Here is an 8,489-nt window from a genome sequence, read left to right as displayed (position 1 = left end):
GATATGTTAAAACATTAAACAATTCAATGAATTAAAATTAGAAGACATAAGAATATATTAAATGCTGTATAAGCATAAAAGAAAAACTAGAACTCTTACGCCATCTAGTGAATACGAACCTAAATACACTGCTTATCGTTTTTCTCCCTTGTCCTGTTTTGTCATCCTTATGTGATATCCAATTAGTGATTTTATAAATAAGCTATAATTCTATTTTATTTTTATAATAAAATCATCATGATTTATATTAGGAAAGCAGAATACTATACGTTTGAAATGGAGAAAAATAATTATAGCAATACCTTAAAACTGGATTGACTGGTGGAGTTAAACAATTAAAAAAAATGTAGTTCGTTTCAGGTGTTGTCCCGTTATTAGAACACGGTTCAAATTTTAAAGGTCCGTTCTAACAATATCCTTCGCATTGCTTAAAAACTGAATGTAACTACACTAAATCTAATTATTACAAAGAATCATTTAGGCTTAAGTTTTTCAATGTGCACAAAATGACATAAGAAGTATCCCAAATGAGAACTGGAAAGATGGTCCATTCTCAGAGTGATAAGTAATTTGTTTAGAAATCCTAAATAGAGCAAATCAAATATCTTCAATTATATTTAATATAAACACAATTCTAATAAAGCCTTGTAAAGAAAAATAGTTTTTTTTTTTTTTTTCAGGGGACGAATATGGAAACCAATATTTATTAACATTGAAAATTAATGCAAAACATTAAAATATTGATCACAATTATTTTACACAGACATTTTAATGCATAACATTTTTGTAATACATAATAGCAAATTCTTTTGTCTTCCAAGTTTTGAAATTAAAATACTGCAGTGCAATCAATCTGATGTTCAATGGATTGGAGTTCGTTTAATATTGCATGGCGTAGAGCACACACACTTTTATAAAGTTGGCAATTATTATTCCGAAAAATCACATTATCCCACCTTGGAGCATCTCGGATTTGAGGATGAGAAGCTACCGGTATGGTGGTTGATTCTCGCCAGCCGGGTGGGTACAGAAATGCCATGGGGTTGACTACACTCTGCCGATAACGGGAGGGTTGTACCGTGGCCGGTGATGGCCTTTCGGACTCGACATCAATTCCCTTTAATGTTTTCAGAGAGGTCCGTATATCTCAGAGCGGATAGGAGTAGTCAATATGCGATTTCGATATGTACCAAATTGTGGTTGGTTCTTCAAGAATGCGGTTCATTCTTTATCTTTATTCTACAAACAAATCAAACAAGAGATTACCACATTTACAAAAAAATATTGCAGCATTTTGCCCCGTGTTTCGTTTTTTGAAAATTCTCCTCAGTTATTCTTTCACTCCCTTTGAAGTTCAGTTATTTCCATATAACTTCTTTAATTCTGTTTATCTTGTCATTTCCTATTTAAATCATTTTTACCTCTCTAATATGTTCGCAAGATGGGGAAGAAGAAGCTGATCATTATTTTTAAAATCTATTTTTATAAAGGACTTTCATTTCGCAAAACCTTCTTAACAGAATAAAAAACTCAATCTCTGAATGTTCGTAAAGATCAATAATCGCTTCTCAATATTAGGAAATATTTGTCACATTTCTAAACAGATGTGCAGTTAATTAGATTATAAACCCTGAATGTGAACAATGCGATCACATTTTCAAAGCATTATTCTCCATACTTGTCAACTGATTATATTTGTTATAAACTAATTTGAAAAATATTTCGAACTAACCATTAATTCACTTTTTTTTTTTGTTTAAAATTTCACATAAACTATTTTTTTATTTGTTTTAATAATTCATATCAAGCGGAAAAAATTTATAAGTGTATTTTTTATAATACTGTATCGGGATTTTCCCTCTTTTATTCCTGATTTATTACAAATTATGTGTGTGTGAGTCTTGTAAAGCATTTCCATTGTATAATAACTTGCTACTCTCCCTATAGGCGTAATGTAAATGACTCCAGTAACCGAGTGATCTTGCTCTAAAGTTGTATCACTATGTAAATTCTTATTTGCATTATATGATGAAATTATTTGAAGAGGGAGCTTGCAAGCCTGTTTCGCACTCTGGTTTCTTTCTCAAGAAAATTATAAAAAGATTCTGCATGTTTTTGGTGGAATCGGTTTTCCTAGGTAATGGAATTATGTTTTAGCATTTCTTCAGAAGAAAAATTTGTTGTAACTGATAAAATAATCCCGCTTTCATCGCCAAGAGATTCAGATACTGCATGAAGCGAGTGAACCGGATACTCTAATTATTCAATAAATATACATGGATGTTGCCGAATTTGACCGACAGATTCAGAGAGGTGACAGTAGGCATCAAGAGGATAAAAAATCACCATATAGCATAGGGTTCCAAAAGACTTTAATAGGTGAAAACCGCAAAAATATAGGGTTTCAACTACTAATTTTTTAAAAAGTGAAAACATGTCCTTACATTTTTTTTCATGTAATTAACATGCCGAATTAATGATCCAGGGGGTCGTAAATTACTGAAAACGAAAAATTAGTTTGGAATTCTTATCGGAAAAAATAGTTGAAACATGATTTATAATTTTTTTTACAGTTTCCAACAATTCTCCGAAGCCTTATATTTTTGCGATATTCACCTGCTAAACATCGTTTGGGACCCAATGTTGTATGGTATTTGTTAAATCCTATTGATGCCTACTGTCACCTCTCTGAATTTGTCGGTCGAATTCGACAACACCTTGCTTATATATAATTTCCAGTACCTGTGTTTTTATCATTATTAATGTAATCGGAGCAGATCTCATGATTTTTAAATTCGTTTTATATCCATAATTATCTAAAAACAACCAGTAAAAGAAAAAATAAAGCATGCAGACACAAATATGGCCATTTGATATTTCCATTAAGTATTTGATAATCATTGATTTGATACATAATTTTAAGCAGCTTTAATTCCATCTCATCAGTTCTTGATCAGCAGAAGAAACTTGTCAATGCATACTACTCTCTAGATCAGTGGTTTCCAATGAGTAAGTCTTGACTTCCTCACAAGAGCACTGCAAACATTATATTAAGGTAAAGCTTATAATTTTTTTTATTTCATTTGCTATTCCTATTTAAAGCAGTTAGATTTTCAACAGTTGCTGTTAAAATAAATAAATAAATATATATATATATATATATATATATATATATTGCGCAAAATGAATATGAAAGGAAAATGAATGTGGTCCAGCTTACTTCTAACAACTGAGAAAATGTATACAAAAATTATTAATTCATTTCTCTAATTATTACATTTACGATAATTTGCTCTATTAACTTTAAAGCGTCAGAATGTGTTTTATTTATTTTTTTATCTATCATTTTTTTACGAAAATGCTTGTTAGGAGTTGCACACAGAGCGTACTGAATATCTTAATATATATAAATTACGTGTCACGTTGTTTGTCCGCGATGGACTCCTAAACTACTTAACCGATTTCAATCAAATTTGCACACCGTGTGCAGTTTGATCTAACTTAAAAGATAGGATAGCCCTTTTTTGAATTTTTAATTAGAATTTTAATTATTAATTAAAAACTAACTTTCCCGCCAAAAAAAATCTTCCATTTTCCCCACCGCCAACTTTTCTGCCAAAAAAATCTTTTCATTTTCTCCACCGCCAAATGAGTACGGCTTTAGTTTTTTTCCCAACAGTCATGAGGCTAGGCTTAAGATTTTTCGGTTGATTATTTGAAACGATTCTATTTATTTTCTTAATGTTTGATGCATTTAAAATTAAACATTGTTAATTAATCGATCTTTCAGATTCATTCTGAAGTACTTTTGAATTAAAATAAAAGAGAATAAAAGAAATTAAAAATTTCTAATCTGCATAGCGTTACCTCAACTGGCGCAGCATATCCAGTTTTGGCTCTTGCGCCATAAAAATCCAATAACCATCCCAACTAGCGTAGAAAAACTCACGCATTTGCGTTCCGTAACTGGCGTTGAAAATTCACGCATGCGCACTGTGTTCTGATTGTTGACATGACAACCATTATCAACGGATGATTTAAATTATTTTTAGGTTATTTGCATGTTTTTGTAATTAAATTGTATTTATGTTATATATTTTTTTGTATACGCTTATAGTTTCAAGTACATCGTTTTTTAAGTAGTTTTTTTTTAACCTGTTTTCAACCGATTATTTTAAACGATTCGTTTTATTTTCTTAGTGTTTGATGCATTTAAAATGAAACATTGTTAATGAATCGTTCTGGTCATGATGAATCTGAGAATATTTGTTGACAAATTCTTTAAATATTACATAAATTAGGAAAGATATTCTTTAGTGCCCATAAAGTTTAAACGCTCAGTGACTGTTTTCAGTAATCATATTACAAAAAAAAAATACTTTGTTTCAGTAAAAAAATATTATTATATTAATTGCAGATTAATCCTTTCCACTTTAATTTATAGTATAAATTCTACGGGAACCAACAGAAAATTAGAGAGATACATATTACGTTATGACTGAAGGCGTTTATAATATTATGAGTGAATTATATATCAAAATTTGAAGTTTAAATATTATTAATATTTTGATGAAGAAGCTATTAAAGTAGGAATTGCATAAAATATTTAATTATTAAAATTTTAACGAACATTAAGATTGGCGAACCGGCTGGTCGCCAATCTTAATGTTCGTATATATATAAGTAAATTCATTACATTCAGAAAGGGCGACAAGAATCGAAGTTTGGGAACTAATGTTTCATTATTCATACAAAGAGTTTGCAAATTTTTTAAGATTCAATTCGTAATAGGAAAGGTATAATTTTTTTCTTCTTGTTTTTGTAGACAAAAATTTCCTATTATCATTTAAAGAGTTTTTCTTTTGTCATGTTATTTTATGCAAATTTTTATTTAGTTGCATTAAAGTCGTGATTGAAAGCTAGGCGATGACAATAGTGAGGAGAATCTCGTAATTTCAAATTTTAGTAAGTTCAGCTTGAAATCTAGTCTAACTGATAACTATTGAAGGTGGCATAAAAACTACTTTATCGCAATATGAGAATGTTAAACCTATAACAGATTTACTTTGCACCAGGTACGATAGAATTAAGGTGGAATAAAGAGTTGAATCCGCGATCCTCCGACTTCGTAATCAGGGCTACTTCCATGCTTTTCATTTAATGCAAAATATATTATGTAGTGCTAAGATCGCTTTTTAGATGCTATTTTTATTCATTATCTTTCTTCCAAACTTAGAAATTTGTTCAACACAACCAGTGGGAGTGGTCTCTTCAAAACCGTCTCGCATACTCTCTAATAAGGGATGTTATCTTCCGCTAAATACTGATGACCTTGAGTAACCTTTGCCCTGAGTTTAGCTTTTTTATTGTCTATCGTGTGTTCTTGGCGATTAATCCTTGGCATGTAGCACAGTATACGAAAATTGAATTTGTGTTTTAAATATCTTTTTACCAAAAGATTCAGACCATAATTTAACCCAGAACTGCAATTATAGTTACAAAATCAAGTATCAAATTTGATAAATTTTAGTCAATGCGTTTTTAAGTTATCGCGTATACATACTTCTGAAAGTACAGACAGACAGATGAAAGTTGGATTTGGTTGAAAATTTGATAGATGTCGACAATAAAGATGTTAAATCTGATTACCGAATTTTATCTATCTCTCTTCGTTTTGTAATTATCGTGTAAACTAATATTCGAACACAACCAGGCAGACAGATTTCCTTTGAGTGGGAGGACCACGGTGGCAAGGTCTCGGCTTTGGAACTGGAGGGTTTTAAGTTCGAAGCCCGATTTCACCGAAGAACCGTTGTGTAAGTGGGTCTAGTGCAATCTAAATCCGCCGAGGCCAAACGTCCCCCAGCTGGTGTGGTGTGGAAATTTGGAGACGGAATGCCAGCTCAGGTGTTGTCCTCGTCATCTGACAGAGGTTCAAAATGACGAGGCCCATCCCAAAATAGCCCTAGTGTTGCTTTAAAACGGGACGTTAATGTAACTAAACTAAACTAAAAATCCTCTGAGTGGATTTTACTCAGATTTTGGCAGAAATCCAGAAACTTGGTGCAAAAACCTTAATTAAAAAAATTAATACTTCTTTAATTTTAGCCGTCTAGCTCAAAACATTCTTGATTATCTTTGTCACAAACAGACATAATGAAAAAAGTGTAGATATGTCTAAAACGTAGAGATTCATCAAAATTTCTTCGAGTTCGAATTTTTTCGGTGATCGCTATACTTCATATACGAGATGGGAAAAAACGGAACCTATATGGCAACAACAACGACAGCATACTTTCTAACACAGAAGCGATCAATCTCCAAAGAAACATACCACATTGGGATATCAAAATTAAATACCATAACACTAATGCATTGTTTTCTTTTCTAATGATTAAATTTATTTCTCATTGTTCTCTTCATATTGGGTTAGAATTTATAATGTACATAAAATAATAAAATGTTTTCAGATGCAACTTTTTAATTTTCATTTGCTGAAATATTATTCACCATAAAATATTTCAAGAATCCTAAATATTATGCAATAAAGTCATAGCCACTTTTGTTGGAAGTCAGATTTAACTTCCACTTTTTTTTCTTTTTTTTTTCATTTTAGAGGGCAAAAATGATGGCAATTATTCTCTAAATGGGAACTATGGAAAGAAAAAGACCTAAGGAATGAGAGAGGGAATACTTTTCCCAATCATGCATAATCTACAATTATTTTGAATATGGAATATTAATTATACTCAAGCATGTTACATATTCAACATGGTAAGAAATGACATTTGATATAATAATTTCTTTGCAGTTGCTATTGCCACGTATTATTTAAGAATGTTTTGGATGCCAAATATATATTTCAATTTTGAACAGTTTCAATTTTTTGCGAGTGCAATAAATTTTTATTCTATTAAATCCATAATGCTAATGAATAGATTCATGCTTTAATAAATAAGATGAAATTTTTTTGAAAATAATTTTTTATTTAAAGCTTTTTACAGTTAAAAAAATGTGTAATTAAATGTCAAAATATGGAATAGCATAATTTATTTTCCATATCATATGTAAATATGATTAAAAAATATTTTTTTAGAACATAGTAAACTGAAATCATTATAAAGAATGCAAAATTGCATTATTTTTCACTAAACAGTTTATACCAGATCATTTATATACTATTTATTTTGATTTAAAAAATCCCTGAAAATTCAAACAATCACAGAGCTAAGTTATCTTATTTGCTACTATGTATTTTAATTCCTTGTGGAGTATACTGCCAGCTAATAGAAGTCCTGCAAAAAAAAACCCAGGTTACATGCTTTAGAATATTTGTTTTATTTATAAAATTTCACTAAGTGGTAAACACATGAGGGTAGATCAATGGATAATGCAACCATTGTACATTATTCCCAATATTGTTCTAATCTTTCAATAATTAAAATTTTAACCAAAACATTTGAGTTTTTAGTTTGCTGTAAAAGCATGTGTGCAAGATAGGTGGATAGGTAAAAATCTCAAATTAAAATGCACTTTTTATTTAAAATTTTCTTTGGGGATTTAAAAATGTAGCTGGATTATTTCTTTTTAGCTCCAAAATAAAATAATTTTATAAAAAAGAAAAAAAACTGAAAATTATTGATCTATGTTTTTAAAAACAGATATTTAACCCAAAGGCTTAGCAGATTTTGCCTCAGAACACTTTGTGGTTGAATAAAAATTTATGACTTTTATCAGAAATATTTTACAATCTTTCTATCTGTACATTCTTAATAAACTTAAGGAACGATCTTGTCACACTGTAAACAAAACAAATATTTACGTTGCAAAAATACATATTCTCCAAATCCTATAAAATTCAAAATAGCAATGATTATACTGATATTCATCAGAATTTCAACCAGATCCATTATTTCACAATGAAATACATTTTAAAGGCTAACAGTCCATCTGTCTAATGGTACTATTAATGAGAAGTAAACATCTCTGCAAACATGGCTTGACACTCAATGATTTTATCTGTTCAATAAAGAAATAATCAATATGCATTTTACAGTAAGGAAATTCAGCAAGATGTTATATAATGTTAATTCTTTCTCATAAAATGGCATATATTAGTTACAACTTATTAGACTATTAAAATTAACCACAAGAACATCCAAAAACAGATAACTAGAATTCTGGCAACTCTAGTATACTTCATGACTTTGTGTAGATTTCTGTCTTTAATCTAACATTGTAAAAATAAAATTATGATTTTTGCAAAATAATGGGCTTATGAAAACTACATGCTATGAGAAACTTAAGAAAAACTTGACAACAAAAGTGAAATTTCATTTATAAATTTCTTCAGTTAAAATTTGAAGCATACACATTATATAGACATTTTTGTCCACTATTTTTCCACCAATAAATACACCATTTTCAATTAATTACTCAACCTTCCAAAATTAAAAAAAAAAAAAAAAAAAAAAAAACAAGTTGAGCAG

This window comes from Argiope bruennichi, chromosome 5 (assembly GCF_947563725.1).
Source record: "Argiope bruennichi chromosome 5, qqArgBrue1.1, whole genome shotgun sequence".
NCBI lineage: Eukaryota > Metazoa > Arthropoda > Arachnida > Araneae > Araneidae > Argiope > Argiope bruennichi.
This window is presented reverse-complemented; position numbering follows the sequence as displayed.